Source organism: Nicotiana sylvestris, chromosome 12 (assembly GCF_000393655.2).
Source record: "Nicotiana sylvestris chromosome 12, ASM39365v2, whole genome shotgun sequence".
NCBI classification, from domain to species: domain Eukaryota; kingdom Viridiplantae; phylum Streptophyta; class Magnoliopsida; order Solanales; family Solanaceae; genus Nicotiana; species Nicotiana sylvestris.
Window position 1 is genome coordinate 41,586,758 of NC_091068.1, and position 17,249 is coordinate 41,604,006.

A 17,249-nucleotide genomic window follows, 5' to 3' on the forward strand; every position below is an offset into this window, starting at 1 on the left:
GTCAGAATGCTATGATTAGAGAACTATGATACTTGAGTAGTATAAAAGTGTTAAATTGAGAGTATGTTAAAGTACAGAAGGGTCGTGCCCTTTTATAGTGTAGAAAGCAAGCAGAAATAGGTAAGAAAATAGTTTGAAAATCAATTACACAAGGTTTCCCTCTAATTAAGGGATTCTGATTTCAAACGGGAAAAACTAATTAAGGAAATGGATTCATCAAACCTTTTTCAAACCAGCATAAAAGGGGTAAATCACAAGGTCCGAGATTTGGTATGAATGAACCAAGTCAGAAGGATGGGAAAGATTTTAACTTAAGGAAAATCAGCAAACAATCAATTAGACCTATTAAAAAGGAATTCTGAATCAATCATAAGTTTGAAAACCTTTTTGAAGAAAGATTCATCACATATAAAAGCATACAGACACGTTAAACATGAAAGAAACTTGTCATGCCTTTGTAAAATCAGTAGAAAGAAAAGGTTCAACATTGTATGAAAACAAAGATATCCAAACTCATTCTGAGGTTTAAAACCAGTTTGAAAGAGCTAAGGGGTCTTTGAAATAAAGTCCTAGTTCAAACAAACCAGAAAACATAAAGGAGAAGCAAGCAAGTTAAGTCGAGACATGTGTAGAGGTTTCAGAAGAGAATTGAAGCTTCTAACATGCTTCTTTCAAAACTCATGAGAGAACATGATATCAAAGTAACATGCAAACAGTAGCAGGATTCAGATGATAGAATGAAAAATACTGATAAGAAATAGTAGAGGAAACATGCTTAACAGGCTCTTTTAGCAGAACTCAAACAAAGTTCAGTCGAAGAAAAGTAGTAAGCACACTTAAGAACGTAGTAGAAAAATACTGTAGAGAGATTCACAGAACATAATGGAAATACTGGTAGGAATAGTAGAAGAAACATGCTTAAGGAGTTTTCTAAAAGGAACTTAAACAGGGCTCAGTAGAAGGCAAACAAAGAACTTTAAAAACTTAGTAGGAAAATACAGTAGAAGAACACAAAAACAACAGAAAATTATAGCAGAAAAGCACATATAGAAGAACACAGTAGGATAGTCCTACAAGAGCATGGTAAAAGGAAGAATACAAGAACACAATAGGAGCAAGTACACGTAAAGGAAAAGGAAAGTCAGAAACCACTTAAACATTTTAGAAAACCCTAGATCAGAAAAGAAAGACCTTAAAAAAATAATTTTTGAAAGAAGAAATTGGGGAAATGGTTTGAAAACTCAAGTAGAGCATAGATATATAACAGATCTAAGAAAAATCGGAGAAAACCTCGAAAGGTTACTGTTTCAGAAGAACCATAGAATGAGAAAGGCTTTGAAAAGGTCTCCGATCTGAGTCGGAGAAGTCAGAAACAGTCTCATAAGACCAGGATACGCCGGAGCAAAGCCGGAGATGGCCGTTAAACCTCGAGCCGGCAAAGATCTGAGTGGGAACCTTCGAGGTCAGACCCCGAATCTTCAAGTACCACGTGTACAAAAGCAAAGGGAGGTAAGTTTAAGACTCACATGGCAGGAGAAGCCATGGATTCCGGTGAGTTTAAAGTGGAAGATGGTGAGAGGGGGCTAGGGTTAGGGAAGGTTCGAGAGTGTTTGAGAGAGTTTGAGAGTTCAGAGGCGGCGGTTGGTGAGAAATGAAGTAGGGTTGGGGGGTGTTTGTGAATTTAAAAGGAAAGGGGAAATCGCGGTCGTTGATCAAAATGATCAATGGCCTAAATCAAAAAGGAAGGCCGAGCGGGTTAAATTAGTTGGGTCAAGGGAGGGTTAAATTGAAATTGGGCCGGTAAATTGGGGATTTAAAATTGGGTTAATTGGGGGTTGATTTGGGCTATAATTGAAATGAAATAGAGCTAGTGTTTAAATAGCCGCTTTTCCCCTTTTATTTTATAAAAAATAAGTAAAATGACTTTTGAAACAAATTAAAGGTACTAAATTAATTAATAATATATAAATATTAAATTAAAAATATTGGAATCAATTTTTGTAATTATAAACGCAATGAAATCTTAAAGTAGGCTAAAATTGCAATTATATGCAATTTAGTTTTAAAATGCTGAATAAATTTATGAAAAATGTGCAAAAAATTATATTAGCTATATTTTGGTATAAATGTGAGAATAAAATAAATTATTCACCAAAATAATAATTTTGGGAATAATTATTAGTTTTTGTACTACTAAAATGGGCAATAAATTGATTTAAAAAATCTTTTAAAAATTAAGAAAAAATACCAAAACACTTGGGCATAATTATATATGCATATATATGCTATTTTGAAAGTATTTTGCATATATAAAATGCATAGGGAAGAATTGGGTATCAACAGCTGCCCCTCTTTACCCGGGAAAGATGAAAGAGTTGTCGGGTAAAGATGTGATGGCCAATTTGACCGAACGAAATGGTTTGAAGAGGTTGACCGTGCTCTGGTTCCTGATCTGCCCACATATCCCTAGTCTTACAGGAATCAGGCCATATGTAGTTCAGGATTCGTCGGCGGAATATGCCAATGGAGGTTTTGAAGAACGGACGAGATGTTCGGGTTGGGATGGATGGTTAAAGTCTAGTAGAGCTGTGGGAACTGGAGCGGGGTTGCTCCGGCTGAGACGGTTGTTGCTTGTCGGTTTACCTGCAAGTAAGCAATATAAGTGTATATTGTGCGAAAATTTAAACATGATGCAAGTTCCCGTTGGACCATGAATGCTGTCTTTAGACGGTTAGGGTGACGTCCTTGGATCATGATGTCCTGGGCCATGAAGCGTATAATAAAGGATTCGCGGGCCATGAAATGATGCACTCGGGCTATAAGGATGATGCCTCCGAAACATGATGCCTTTGAATAATGATATGCAAAAGATTAAAAGGGATCCTCGGCCCATGGCATGGTGTTCTCAGGCTATGTAAATAGTGCCTCTGAACGATGATACCCTCGGATAATTTGGTGATCTTTCAGCCCATGAGATGCAGTAGGGTGGCGATCTTTCAGCCATGCAAATGTAAATAAGGTGGCGATCTTTCAGCCATGCAAGAAGTAAATGAGGGTGGCGATCTTTCAACCATGCAAGAAGTAAATGAATGTGGCGATCTTTCGGCCATACAAGGAGTAAATTAAGGTGGCGATCTTTTAGCCATGCGAGATGGAGGTAAAGCTTAACCTCGAAAGGCAGAATAGTAGCCTTATGCAATGCAGGAAATGTAGATGGAGACAGAGCTTAGTCTCAGAAGGCAGAATGGTAGCCTTATGCAATGCAGAGAATGCAGATAGAGGTAGAGCTTAACCTCGGAATGCATAATGGTAGCCTTATGCAATGTAGAGGATGCAGATGGAGACAGAGCTTAGTCTCGGAAGGCAGAATGGTAGCCTTATACAACACAGAGAATGCAGATGGAGGTAGAGCTTAACCTCGGAAGGCAGAATGGTAGCCTTATGCAACGCAGAGAATGCAGATGGAGGTAGTGCTTAACCTCAGAAGGCAGAATGGTAGCCTTATACAATGCAGAGAATGCATATGGAGGTAGAGCTTAACCTCGGAAGGCAGAATTGTAGCCTTATGCAATGCAGAGAATGCAGATGGAGGTAGAGCTCAACCTCGGAAGGCAGAATGGTAGCCTTATACAATGTAGAGAATGCAGATGGAGATAGAGAATGCAGATGGAGATAGAGCTTAATCTCGGAAGGCAGAATGGTAGCCTTATGCAATGTAGAGAATGCAAATGGAGGAGTGCTTAACCTCAGAAGGCAGAATGGTACCCTTATGCAATGCATATAATGCAGATGGAGACAGAGTTTAGTCTCGGAAGGTAGAATGGTAGCCTTATGCAATGTAGAGAATGCAGATGGAGGTAGAGCTTAACCTCGGAAGGCAGAATGGTAGCCTTATGCATGACATAAAAAGGCAAATAATAATAGAATTTTCTTAGCAGATAGCGAATTGCGATATTACTGCTAGGGACACTACGCGCGGATAGTAGCTGTGAGCAAGCGCAACGGTTCTGAGAGTAGTATTTCCGAATAATGTGAGTCTTGTGAGTGTATAGTATATTTGATGATTTTGCAACTCAAGTGCCTACATCCAAAGAAAATCGTGAGTTTTGTAAAGGGGGAGGTTAGTTCGTATTCCCGCTGGCTCGGCTTGACCTGCTCGGCTCTGTTCCAGTGATATTGTGCATATCATTGGGCTAGCATTGCAAAATAAAGCAACTTTGGTAACAGACATGCATGATTTAGTAAAAATATAACATAAATACATAATCGAGAATAGTTTTCGTTAGATGAATCTATGATTGCGACGTGGTTCAAGACATTGCAACTTCTCTTGCTCCGGAATTTTGAGGGTCCTCCTCAAATTTCTGCCCTAGTTTACAGGGCTGCTGCTTCTGACAGCTGCTTGCGGCAAATAGCTGAATCACTTCGGAATTTTGATGTTCCTCCTCAAAATTCTGCCCAGTTTCCATTTGCGGGTGAAATGAAAATTTTATTGAATTGTGACCGAACCCATAGGGCTGCCTACATATCCTCTCTTAAATGGGAATCAGGTCAGGTGTAGTTCAAATTACATCATAAAGGAAACCATAAAGGTTACATATAGTATCGATTCACTGCATCTGAATTGATCGGCTTCGGTCAAACTTCTCCGTCCATTTCTGTAAGTATGAGGGCTCCTCTTGTTAGAACCCGGTGGACCATGTACAGACCCTGCCAGTTGGGAGAGAATTTTCCTTTGGCTTCATCTTGATGTGGAAAGATTTTCTTTAACACCAGCTGCCTCGGTGAGAACTGTCTCGGCTTGACTCTTTTGTTGAAGGCTCTGGACATCCTGTTCTGGTAAAGTTGACCATGGCAAACTGCATCCATTCTCTTTCCATCTATAAGAGCTAGCTGATCGTAACGATTCTTTACCCATTATGCATTGTCTAGCTTTGATTTTTGTATGATTCTTAATGAGGGAATTTCTACCTCGGCGGGAATGACTACCTCTGTACCATAAACCAGCATATAGGGGGTTGCCCCGGTTGATGTGCGGATTGTGGTGCGATACCCCAATAAAGCAAGTGATAACTTCTAGTGCCACTACTTATGCTTCTCTATCATTTTCCTTAGTATCTTCTTAATATTCTTATTGGCGGCCTCTACAGCTCCGTTCATCTGAGGTCTGTAGGCTGTAGAATTCTTATGTTTGATCCTGAAGGTTTCACACATGGATTTCATCAAGCCACTGTTAAGATTGGGACCATTATCAGTAATGATTGATTCTGGAATTCCGAATCGACAAACGATACCGTTGCGGACAAATTCTGCTACGACTTTCTTAGTCACTGCCTTGTATGATGCTGCTTCAACCCATTTGGTGAAATAATCAATTGCCACTAGGATGAACCTATGCCCATTTGATGCGGCAGGTTCGATTGGCCCGATAACATCCATTTCCCAAGCGGCGAACGACCATGATGAGCTTGTTGCATTAAGATCGCTTGGATGCACCTTTACCATATCTACATGTATCTGACAGCGGTGGCACTTCCGGACATACTGGATGCAGTCCGTTTCCATAGTCATCCAAAAATAACCAGCTCGGAGTATATTTTTGGCTAAGACAAAGCCATTCATATGTGGCCCGCAGGTCCCAGCATGGATTTCTTCTAGTAATTTAGATGCTTCCTTTGCGTCGACACACCTTAGTAATCCCAAATCAGGAGCCCTCCTATACAGGATTCCTCCGCTATGGAAGAAATTGTTGGATAATCTTCGAAGTGTATGCTTTTGAATAGGGTTTGCAAACTCTGGGTATTCTCCTTTCGCCAAGTATTCCTTGATATCATGAAACCAAGGTTTTCCATCCACTTCCTCCTCGACGTGAGCACAGTAAGCTGGATGATCGTAGATCTTTACAGGGAATAGGGTCAATAAAATTCTTATCTGGATGATAGGGTAGCCAATGCATCGGCAAACTCATTTTGGACTCTGGGAACATGCTGGAACTCTGTCTTTGTGAACCTCTTTCTCAACTCCTGTACGTGATGCAGATAAGGGAGTATCTTGGGGTTCTTGGTTATCCATTCTTCTCGGACCTAATGTATAAGCAAGTCTGAATCCCCGATCACTAGCAACTCTTGAATGTTCATGTCGATGGCCATATTGAGTCCCAAGATACAGGCCTCGTACTCAGCAATGTTGTTGGTGCAAGGGAATCTGAGTTTGGCAGACACTAGATAATGCTGACCGATTTCTAACACTAGGACTGCCCATATGCCAGCTCCTTTGAAATTTACTGCTCCATCAAAAAAATTCTCTAACCATCATAGGATTCTGGAATGTCTTCTCCTATGAATGATATCTTTTCATCTGGAAAATACATTTTTAAGGATTCGTATTCTCTGTCCACGGGATTCTCGGCAAGATGATCTGCCAAAGACTGTCCCTTGATTGCTTTCTGAGTTACGTAGACGATGTCGAATTTGCTTAGCAGGACTTGCCACTTGGCTAGCTTGCCAGTGGGTATGGGCTTCTGAAAGATGTACTTCAATGGATTCATCCTTGATATGAGATACGTGGTATAGGCACAGAAATAATACCTCAACTTCTGAGCTACCCAAGTCAGAGCACAACAGGTGCGTTCTAACAAAGAATACTGGGCCTCGTAAGGGGTGAACTTCTTGCTAAGATAGTAGATGGCGTGCTCCTTCCTCCCCATTTCATCATATTGCCCAAGAACACAACCAAACGCTCCATCTAGCACTGCAAGGTAGAGTAATAGAGGTTTACCCGGCTCGGGCGAGACCAAAACTGGTGGTGTTGACAGGTACTTCTTGATTCTATCGAAGGCCCTCTGACAGTCATCAATCCATTTGGTAGCGGTGTCCTTCTTCAAAATCTTAAAGATTGGCTCACAGATGATAGTAGATTGAGCTATGAACCGGCTGATGTAGTTGAGTCTCCCCAAAAAATTCATTACTTATTTATTGTTCTTTGGCGGTGGCAATTCTTGAATAGCTTTGACCTTTTATGGATCCAGTTCTATTCCTCGGCAACTCACAATGAACCCAAGTAGTTTCCGACAGGAACCCCAAATGCACATTTTGCGGGATTCAGCTTCTAGTTGTACCTTCTCAGTCTATTGAAGAACCTCCTCAAATCTTCCATGTGATCAGTAGCTTTCTTGGATTTGATGATGACATCATCTGCATACATTCCGATCTCTTTATGTATCATATCATGAAAAATGGTAGTCATGGCCCTCATGTAGGTGGCCCCAACATTTTTTAACCCGAACGACATCATCTTGTAACAGTATATTCCCCATGGCGTAATGAAAGCCGTTTTCTCAACGTCTTCTTCATCCATCCAGATCTGATGATACCCAGCAAAATAATCCATGAATGACTGCAACTCATGCTTAGCTCAATTATCAATCAGGATGTGTATGTTTGGCAAGGGGAAGTCGTCTTTTGGACTAGCCCGGTTGAGATCCCAGTAGTCGACACAGACTCTGACCTTCCCATCCTTCTTCAGCACTGGCACGATGTTGGCTAACCATGTCGGATATTCTACTACCCTGAGAACCTTAGCTTTGACTTGCTTAGTGACTTCTTCCTTGATTTTCAAACTCCTGTCAGGCTTGAACTTTCTGAGCTTCTGCTTTACTGGTGGACATGTCGGATCAGTTGGTAGTTTGTGAGCCATAAAAGATGTACTTAGACCAATCATGTCATCATATGACCAAGCGAATATGTCTTCATATTCCCTTACAAAGTTCGTGTATTACTTCTTTTCTGACGGTGATAAAAGAACGCTGACCCGAGATTCTTTGATATTTTCTGCATCTCCCAGGTTAACAATCTCGGTCTCGTCTAGGTTGGAATTAGGTCTATTCTCAAAATTCTCGACTTCTTTAACAATCTCTTCCGGTATGTCATCTTCCTCTGAATCTGTATCCATTTGTTGTGTTGTCTCGTTGCATGTCACAGCCATTGGTTCATCAAGATAGGTAATGGTAATGCTGTATAAGTAAAGTAATGAGAGAAAATAATAAGAGTAAGATTTGTAAGGAAACCGAAATGCTTTGATAAATTTCATAACTGTTTTGAATATTGGAAGATCTTATTGGGAAAATTCAAAAATGCGAAAGGAAAATCAACTAGTAAAAGTAAAAGATAGTTGCTTTGTTTAGTCTTGCTACCCCGAGGCTTTCCAGGCTCTGGTGGTTCTGATGGTCCAATTGTTAAGGAATGCTCCTCGGCTTATGGCTTGTATAGAAGGGCCTTCCCCCCTCCTCTTTGAAAATGACACAGCAATCCATGTCATCATATTCCACGAATAAATCCCTCATTACTGCCAGTGCTTCCTCTTCTTCCGACCCATATATAACATCGGCTCGTTGGAAAGTCTGTTCTAAATGGGGTATCGGCTGCTCTAGTGGGTAGTAAGGGTCGCGCCATGGTGGCGACCAGTTGTTGAATTCATTCCAAGTATACTCGTATTCCAGACCGAAAGTGGTGCCATGTTTCTTCAGTTTGATCGACTTGGCGATTCCTTGGAGGTTCTTGCCAAGTCCCTTGCCAGGCTCATATCCTCTCCAGTTCAATATGCTTTTAATTTTGTTGTCCCACCATTTCTCTTTGTCAACGGCGTTGAATCGCTCGATGTGGTGATAGGTTTCCCCACCTATCTTTCTCCTTCCTCCAATCGCTGGGATGGTTTGGCGACTGTATATGGGATTGCTACCGTCGCCGTGAACGATCACCTCTTGGTGGTTCCATACAAATTTCACCGCCTGATGCAGTGTTGTCGCTACGGCCCCAGCGGGATGAATCCACAACCGTCCCAATAGCAAGTTGTAAGATACCGACACATCTATTACCTGAAATTCAACATCAAACCAAGTAGGCCCCATCTGCAAACACAAGCTAATTTCCCCAATAGTGGACCTTTGGGAACTGTCGAAAGCTTTGACGTTGATGGCCCCGTCCTTGATCTCATGCAGACTCTTTCCCAATGTTCTGAGTGTTACCAACGGACAAATAATAAGGTTGGACCCACTGTCAATCAAGATTCTGGTGATGAAATAATCCTCGCACTGCACAGTGATGTGCAGCGCCTTGTTGTGACTCAACTCTTCTGGTGGCAACTCATCTTCATAAAAAGTGTTCTTGTGACTCTCCAATACCTTCCCTACCATGTTTGCCATTTCTCCTCCAGTGATGTTTCTCGGTACATATGCCTCACTCAGTACCTTCAACAAGGCGTTCTTGTGTGCATCGAAGCTTTGCAGCAAAGCTAGGATAGAGATCTGTGTCGGTGTTTTGTTCAACTGATCGATGTCTGAGCACTCCTTTGTTTGTATTTTTCTCAAGAGATGATCGGGCCCAACTTCAGTTATGGTTGGACATCCAGAGGCCTGCTTGCTTGATTCAGCCAAATGTTCCGGGGTGTATACTCTACCAGTTTTTTTCATACCATGTGTCGCGACTGCTTCTCCAGATTTGGCTTTTCCTTTCCTTCTTTCCTCGGCTGTGTAGTCCCAAGGTATGGCATTTGTATGGAATGGAATTATAGCCGACATTGCTACTAGAATGGGCACCTTTACTCCAAATGGAGCCTGTATTTTGGAAGGCAAAACCGCAACTTCAAATTGTTCAGGTACATTTGTTGGGGACCCAAACTCGACCTCGATCGGTGTTGGCATCTTTGCAGAGGATGGCGTTTCAAACTCAAGTGGTATGGACAGGTTCACCTTAGCGTCCCCAGAAGGCGGAATCTGTACTACAATTGGATTAAGGGTGACTGTTGGTTTCTTTGGATCGTTGCCTTTTGTGATCAAACCTATTGACCCATTGGGGTCCATGTCATCCTCTATTTCAATCATGTGAACACCTCCTCCCGTGTGGTCTGGTAGAGGGTTATTGCGGACATTCGGAGTGGGCTCCTTTGCCACAATAATCTTGTTATCAATTAGTGCCTGGATTTTATCTTTTAGAGAGAGGCATTCATCAATGGTATGCCCTTTCATGCCGAAATGGTATTCACAGGATTTATTAGGATTAACCCATTAGGAAAGGTTTTCAGGAGTTATAGCGGGGATGAGGGTGACATAACCAGCAGCTTTGAGCCTTTCATACAGCTGGTCAATTGGTTCGACAATGGCGGTATTTGGGAGGTCTGTGGTCAAAATTTGGTCAGGGTCTAGGAAAGTTTTGGCAAGTGGGAGGTGATTGATAGTGAGAGGCTTGAGTATTGTAGGCTTGGTAAACATGTGCGAGTTGGGAATATCTGGGTGAAGTAGGTTGATATGTGGGAGGTTGAGGTGATTGGTAAGTAGGTGGTGGAGTTTGGTAAGAGGGCGAGCGTGCTTGGTAATTTGGGGTAGGTTGATATGAGAGTGGAGGCATCAGGTAGGTTTGGTATTTAATAGGGGACTTGGTTCTCTATGCAACCATCACGGTGCTCACGTCCCTTTTCTTTGTCGTGCCACCAGACTACAGATCCTTTTTGGTAGCTTGCAAAGCCTCAAAGTTTGTGACCATACCACTTTTGATGCCTTCCTGGATCCGTTCACCTAGTTTGATGATGTCGGAAACTTTCTGGCTTTCAATCAGCATCAACCTTTTATAGTACTAAGGGTCTTGAGGTCGAACAAAAAACCTGTTCATTTGTTATTCCTCTAGAGCAGGCAGGACTTTGGCAGCTTCTGACCTCCAGCGAGTGGCATACTCGCAGAATGTTTCCGTGGGTTTCTTCTTTAGGTTCTTAATGTAGAAGACATCTGGCGCATTTTTTGTGTTGAACCTAAACCTGTACATGAAATCAGATGCCATGCTTACCCAGTTCGACCACTTCTTCGGATCTTGGCTAATGTACCAAGATTGAGCATCTCCCTTCGGACTCCTCATGAAGAGTTTCATGCGGATCCTTTTGTCCTTTCCTACTCCGACCATCTTGTTGCAATATGTTCTCAAATGAACTCTCGGATCTCCTGTACCATCAAACATCTCGAACTTCAGAGGTTTGTACCCCTCGGGCAGTTCAATATCGGGTTGTATGCAGAGATCTTCATAGTTTAGCCCCTCAATTCCTTTGATTCCTTCGACGCCCTAAATTTGGCTAGTCAACTTCTTAAGCTCTTCAGCCAGACTCATGATGAGAGAGACTTTATCATCAGACTCGGGTGTGCTTGAAATGGGTTGGGTGGAGTGCGGCATGGTTTCCACGTAGATGAGGGTGTTGTGAGTGTGGAAATTGTCATTTGTGAAGTTCACCAGTTTTGGGATGAGTAGTGGAGTATTGTTGGAAGCATGACAGGTTTTGCAGTGGTGGTGAGGAGTGGGATGGTTTTGTAGTTTTGGTATGTTTTGTGGAGGTGTAGGGTTCTGAGCGTTAAGAAAATTGACATCTGGGGTGGTGAGGGAAAATGATAAGCTCGCCAAGTTTCGGACTTGATCAAGTTCTTCTTGGAATTTCAGCAGCTTTTGTTCAAGCTGGGATGCACTTTCCTTAGGAACCAGAGTACCGTGAGTGACCTCTACCCGTTCAGTTGAGTTTTCCTTTCTGGTGTTGTTCAAATCTTCCATCTTTCCTTTGTTCCTGTTTTTGACGGGGCTAGGAGGAGGAGTGGGTGGAGGGCCCTTGGATCTTGTGGAATATTATGATGATGCCAAAGTGCACGAACTAACCTTTGGGAGGGGAATAAATAAAAAATAAAAACAAAAAGGCAACAAGTCAGTGAGGATTATGAAAAGAAACGTTGCGATATTTAAACACATTATGCAAAAATGTAAGTCGTGCCCTAATTTAGGAGCCTCGTTGGGCCCGAGGTAGGCCTAGAGACAAGTTGATTTGGAGAACTTATAATGCTAAATTCCTAATTTTATTGATAAAAATAAGACGAATCCAAAAACGACACTAAATAACAGAAGATAAAAATGTCACTAATGGCCATTGGCCTTATTACATTCATAAAAGGAAAAGGTAAATTCCTATCTATTTGGTCCCAGAAGGACCTTCCCCAGACTCGACATCTTTGGCTCCATCGAACAGCTTCACCAGCTCGCGAAGTCCCAGCAACATGTAGGCTCTAGCCAGGTGTCCACCCTCGTTTCCTTCAGCATTCTGGCACTCCTCGGTCCTCTTGAGGAACTTCCTTTCCAGCTCCACTAAACCTCGTTCCAGGTATCTTAATAGCTTGTTGGCACTGACAACCATGTCTTTCCACTCTTCAATCAGTTTTTGGTGGGCTTCTTGAATCTCACTGTGCTCGCTTTCACATTCCCGAATCCTCTTGTGTAGTTGGTTGTACTTGACCTATGCTTCAGCCCTTTCATCGATGATTCTTTGACCTCGAACAAACCCAGGTTGGCCCAGACCATTGTGATTGTCCTCTAGCCATCCTGAATAGTATGGGGTGCAACCAGCATGGTATCTGTCTGGCTCAATAGTATCTCTCCCCATGATGATCTTGCAATGCCACATATGCTGAGCTTGGCACTTATAAGGATTGTCATCAGCTTGGAAGTCGGCCCGGAAATGACTCATCTTGTCGACCCTTTGTATAACTTGTTTCCTACCAGCCTGTTTCATAACCCGAAGAGGGACATAACGGTAGGTTCCTCTCAAACCAATCAGTATCAGAAATGGTGTGTCCTTGGATAGGGCGATGAACTCTTCAGTAGGGAACCACTCGAACATCCATTGTACTTGATCCTCGGTCAGATTTTCAAACAGCTCCACCCATCCCTTGGCATCTTCTGGCTGAGCAAACATGTTGGGCATGTAGTTCATTCTCCTTGGTTGATAGAAGGCTATATGATCATCCCAGTCTCTACGCTGAATGTCTTGCTAATATTCACCCCTTTGGAGATGCTCCATGAGCCAGAGTTGGAGTAGCAAGTTGCAGCCCTCGAAGTGTGGGGCTCCTTGTTGACACTTTTCCAAGGATCGGTATATCTCTGCGATGATCATGGGCACTATGCTAAATGGTTGTCCACCAATTCCCTCCATCAAAGTTTTGGTGACCATGGCTAGCCTGCTGTGGATCCTTGCTTTCTTCATTAGAAACACTATCATCCCTAAGAAGCAGAACATGAAGACAAAGACCCTTCGGTGAATATGCCCCAACGATGTAAGGGCGAACTCATCCGGATATGTATGGTAGGATTTGCTGTGACCGTACCTCTCGTACTAATAATCAAAGGGAATGTAGGACTCCTTCAAACATGTCAAGTCTGGATTCTTTTTTAGGCCCATCATTTTGAGAAAACCTCTACCCTTGCGATTTTCCGGCATTAACAAACCCGGGGTATCCCATGGTATACCAGTCAATCCTCTTATTTCCTCTAGCAAGGGTGTCATCTCAATCTCTCCGAAGCGAAACACAGATCTATCACAATCCCAGAACAAAGTAGCAGGTTCTATGATTTTGTTGTTGGGTTGGACCTCCAAGAGGGAAGGTAGATTTCCTAGGTATTTCCAGACAAGAGTCTGATCACTGGAATGAAGATCCCCCCACCAGCTTAGCAACCTTGGGTGGATATTTGTGACCATGCCAAATCTGGGGACTTCGTGCCTTATGTTTCTGCAAGACAAAAGGGTTAGGCCCTTACCACCACCAGACTCGACTATTAAATACAAATAATTGGCATAAAAGCATTTAGTTCTCCAAATGAATGCACAAAATGTGATAATGTCCATTTAGGTTTTTGGGAAATCCAGTGGACTTTTGATAAGGCTATCTTAAAGAGTCATTGTGCGGAAAACATAACTTACTCGGCTAGGTTTGACCATGATGCATGCACAATTAAACAGAGTAAGGTTTCTATGAGGGTTTTAGATAGTACCCTTGAGTAGACAACTCAAGAGGGAAAGGTACGGAACCGTCGACTACACCATTGATCGACTGGTTTTACCGCAAATACGTCTTTGCCAAATTTAAAGGCTGATAATATCGGAAGAGCGCAACCACTCATTATAAGCGTTGCTATGGTATTTGTTTGGCATGAGTGGAATATGATGTTGAAAACATGCTTATGCAATAATTAAAATAAGTTGTCACGTATTTGCACGTTCATAAAGTGATAATTACAATAATTTAAAATAGTAATAAAGGAGTGCAGTAAAGGAAAGCAGTAAAAGAAACAAGGGAAAGAAATAAGAGACAAGTTAGTTTTTGAAGTAGAAGAGGGAATTAAATGCTTAAAGGTATTAAACAAATAAAGCGCAGAAGAAAGGTAAAGCCACAATAATAGTTTGAAATGGTAAAAGCCTAAACGTATTTCCCCAGCAAAGTCGTCATGCTGTCGCGCCCCCTTTTTCTCGTGAAATCGGGTTTATCACATTTGGGAGGACAACTCGTTCACTTTTGGAAAATTGGGTTTGAATTGAAGAGTCGCCACCTAATGATTAAAGAGCATTAGGACACTGGGAAGGAATTGATCTAGAAAACCAGAGATTGGGTAAGGGCTAGAAATTATCCCGAGGGGAAGGTGTTAGGCACCCCTAAGGATCCACCAGTGCGGTTACTGGCCATGCTACAATTGTGACTTTAAGTACAAGTAACAAGTAATAAAATAAAGGTTTCAAATATGAGGGATTGTCACATTATGGCTTTAAATAAATTAAAGTTTGAAGAAACAAAGAAAGCTGAAATTTTGAGGAAATAGTTTGAAAAATATGAAAAAGTAATAAAATACACAAGTAAAGGGAAGGGAGTCCTAGGTTTACAAAATATATGAATCATATCAATGCAATACCCGGTAATCACTCCTCAGAAGAGGGGTTACACGTGGTATTAGCGCACCGGTCATCATATCCATATCTACCCTTTCCTACCCCGTTAAGGTATTAAAACGCGAAATAGTTTCGTTACTTATTGCATGCTCTTACCCATCCCAATCCTATCAGTCCCGGAGGCATTTGGGACTACTAGTCCTAAAGGGAAGGGAGATTGGGCTTTTATGGTTTAAAGGACAAAATCTAGGGCGACAAATAAAACACATAGAGCAGATATGGGAAAACACATAACATTCAAAGGCTCAAACATGCCTCCTCAACTTAAAGACAGATTGTTTAGCATGTCTTGCATGTACTGGTTATGGTCTGAATTAAACTTATATAAACATTAAAGCAGGATGATTTATCCCATATTTTTAGATAAGAAGTCCGAATTAGGCTTGCCCGCTGGTTGTAATTATCAAAGACTAGTGCGGTTATAACCTTTACCCTAAATCTTGCCTAGGTGAAACCTATAGGCATGATATCTATGCATAACAAAAATATACTGATTTTAAAGAAAATGACTTATTAATTGCAGGAACATAAGTTCTGCAAATATTAAGCAACGTTACTACTGTTTTTTAGACTTAAAAGCGAGATAGACGATTCAGATTCGGTTGATTACTCCTATTTGCATGCTTTATAAGCATTATTGATTTAAAAAATGTTTATAGTCGAAATAAAAATACAGGAGTCCTATAGGCATGGTATCTAAAATGCTGTTTGTTATTAAAACTTGTGAATATGTTTGCCTAGTGATATGAAAATGTAGAACCTATAGACATGTTTTCTAGATAATACAGAAATGCAGAAATTTATAAACATGATTTCTATATGAAAATGCAGAACTTATAAACAGGATTTCTATATGAAAATGCAAAACCTATAAACAGGATTTCTATATGAAAATGCAAAACCTATAAACAGGATTTCTACATGAAAACGCAGAATTGAAAGTAGGACATGATTGCAGAAGTATAATAAATACCTATGAACATGATATCTACCCCTTTGAATGCATGATTTACCCTCCCCTTTTCACTAAAACCTCATAAGTTATTACAAATTATTACAACCCATAATGAATAAGAAAAGCAAATTACATCAGAAATTAAAGTACAACCAAGGGGAGCCTAATTTAGACTCCAGGTCTGAAATATGAAATGAACCAACTCCAAAGATCAAATATCCAAAGCCTTTCTCTTACTTGGGATGTGTCAGAGTTCCCTAAGAGTCTCAAATGGACTCCGGGCAGTGCTCACACCCAAGTATATTGCATAATATGAGTCATAGTACAGTGTGGAAAGGCCAACCCTTAAATGTCCAAGTTCAGAGGGAACTCAAGGTCCCAAAGCAAGGCTCATAGGAGGGGGGCAGAACTTAGAATCTAAGAGAGAGTGTAAGTGCAGAGAGGGGATTTTGGGGAAATCCAAGACAAGCTAGTGGTCATACCTAGCAATTGGAGTGTCGGCACACCCCAACCAACCTGTTAGCCACATTGTTTGGGAGTTAGGATCCCCTAAGGGATCAAGTCCAGTCATAAGCAACAACTTGGATGTTTCCATATTTTGAACTTCAACTCAAACTCATAGAAGGGGACAGGGGTGCAGGGATCCACAATAGAAATATATGCTAATTAACATTAAACATAGGCAGTAAAGCAAACAGGGGTGTAGAAGCTGTAAAATAAACACGTTGGGATGAGGTTTAAAATCAAACTAGAACATACCAGTTTTAGGGAAACAAGAAAAGAAAGCAGTAGTCTTGTGAAGCCAAAGTGCAAGCAAATAGTCAGAATGCTATGATTAGAGAACTATGATACTTGAGTTGTATAAAAGTGTTAAATTGAGAGTGTGTTAAAGTACAGAAGGGTCGTGCTCTTTTTATAGTGTAGAAAGCAAGCAGAAATAGGTAAGAAAATAGTTTGAAAATCAATTACACAAGGTTTCCCTCTAATTAAGGGATTCTGATTTCAAACGGGCAAAACTAATTAAAGAAATGGATTCATCAAACCTTTTAAACCAGCATAAAAGGGGTAAATACATAAAGGTATATTTAAGGATAGGGTCTTGAAGTTTGAAAACCTTTTTGATGAAAGATTCATCACATATAAAAGTATACAGACACGTTAAACATGAAAGAAACTTGTCATGCCTTTGTAAAATCAGTAGAAAGAAAAGGTTCAACATTGTATGAAAACAAAGATATCCAAACTCATTTAAAGGTTTAAAACCAGTCAGAAAGAGCTAAGGGGTCTTTGAAATAAAGCCCTAATTCGAACAAACCAGAAAACATAAAGGAGAGGGCAAGCAAGTTAAGTCGAGACATGTGTAGAGGTTTCAGAAGAGAATTGAAGCTTCTAACATGTTTCTTTCATAACTCATGAGAGAACATGATAGCAAAGTAACATGCAAACAATAGCAGGATTCAGAGGAAAGAATGGAAAATACTGATAAGAATAGCAGAGGAAACAC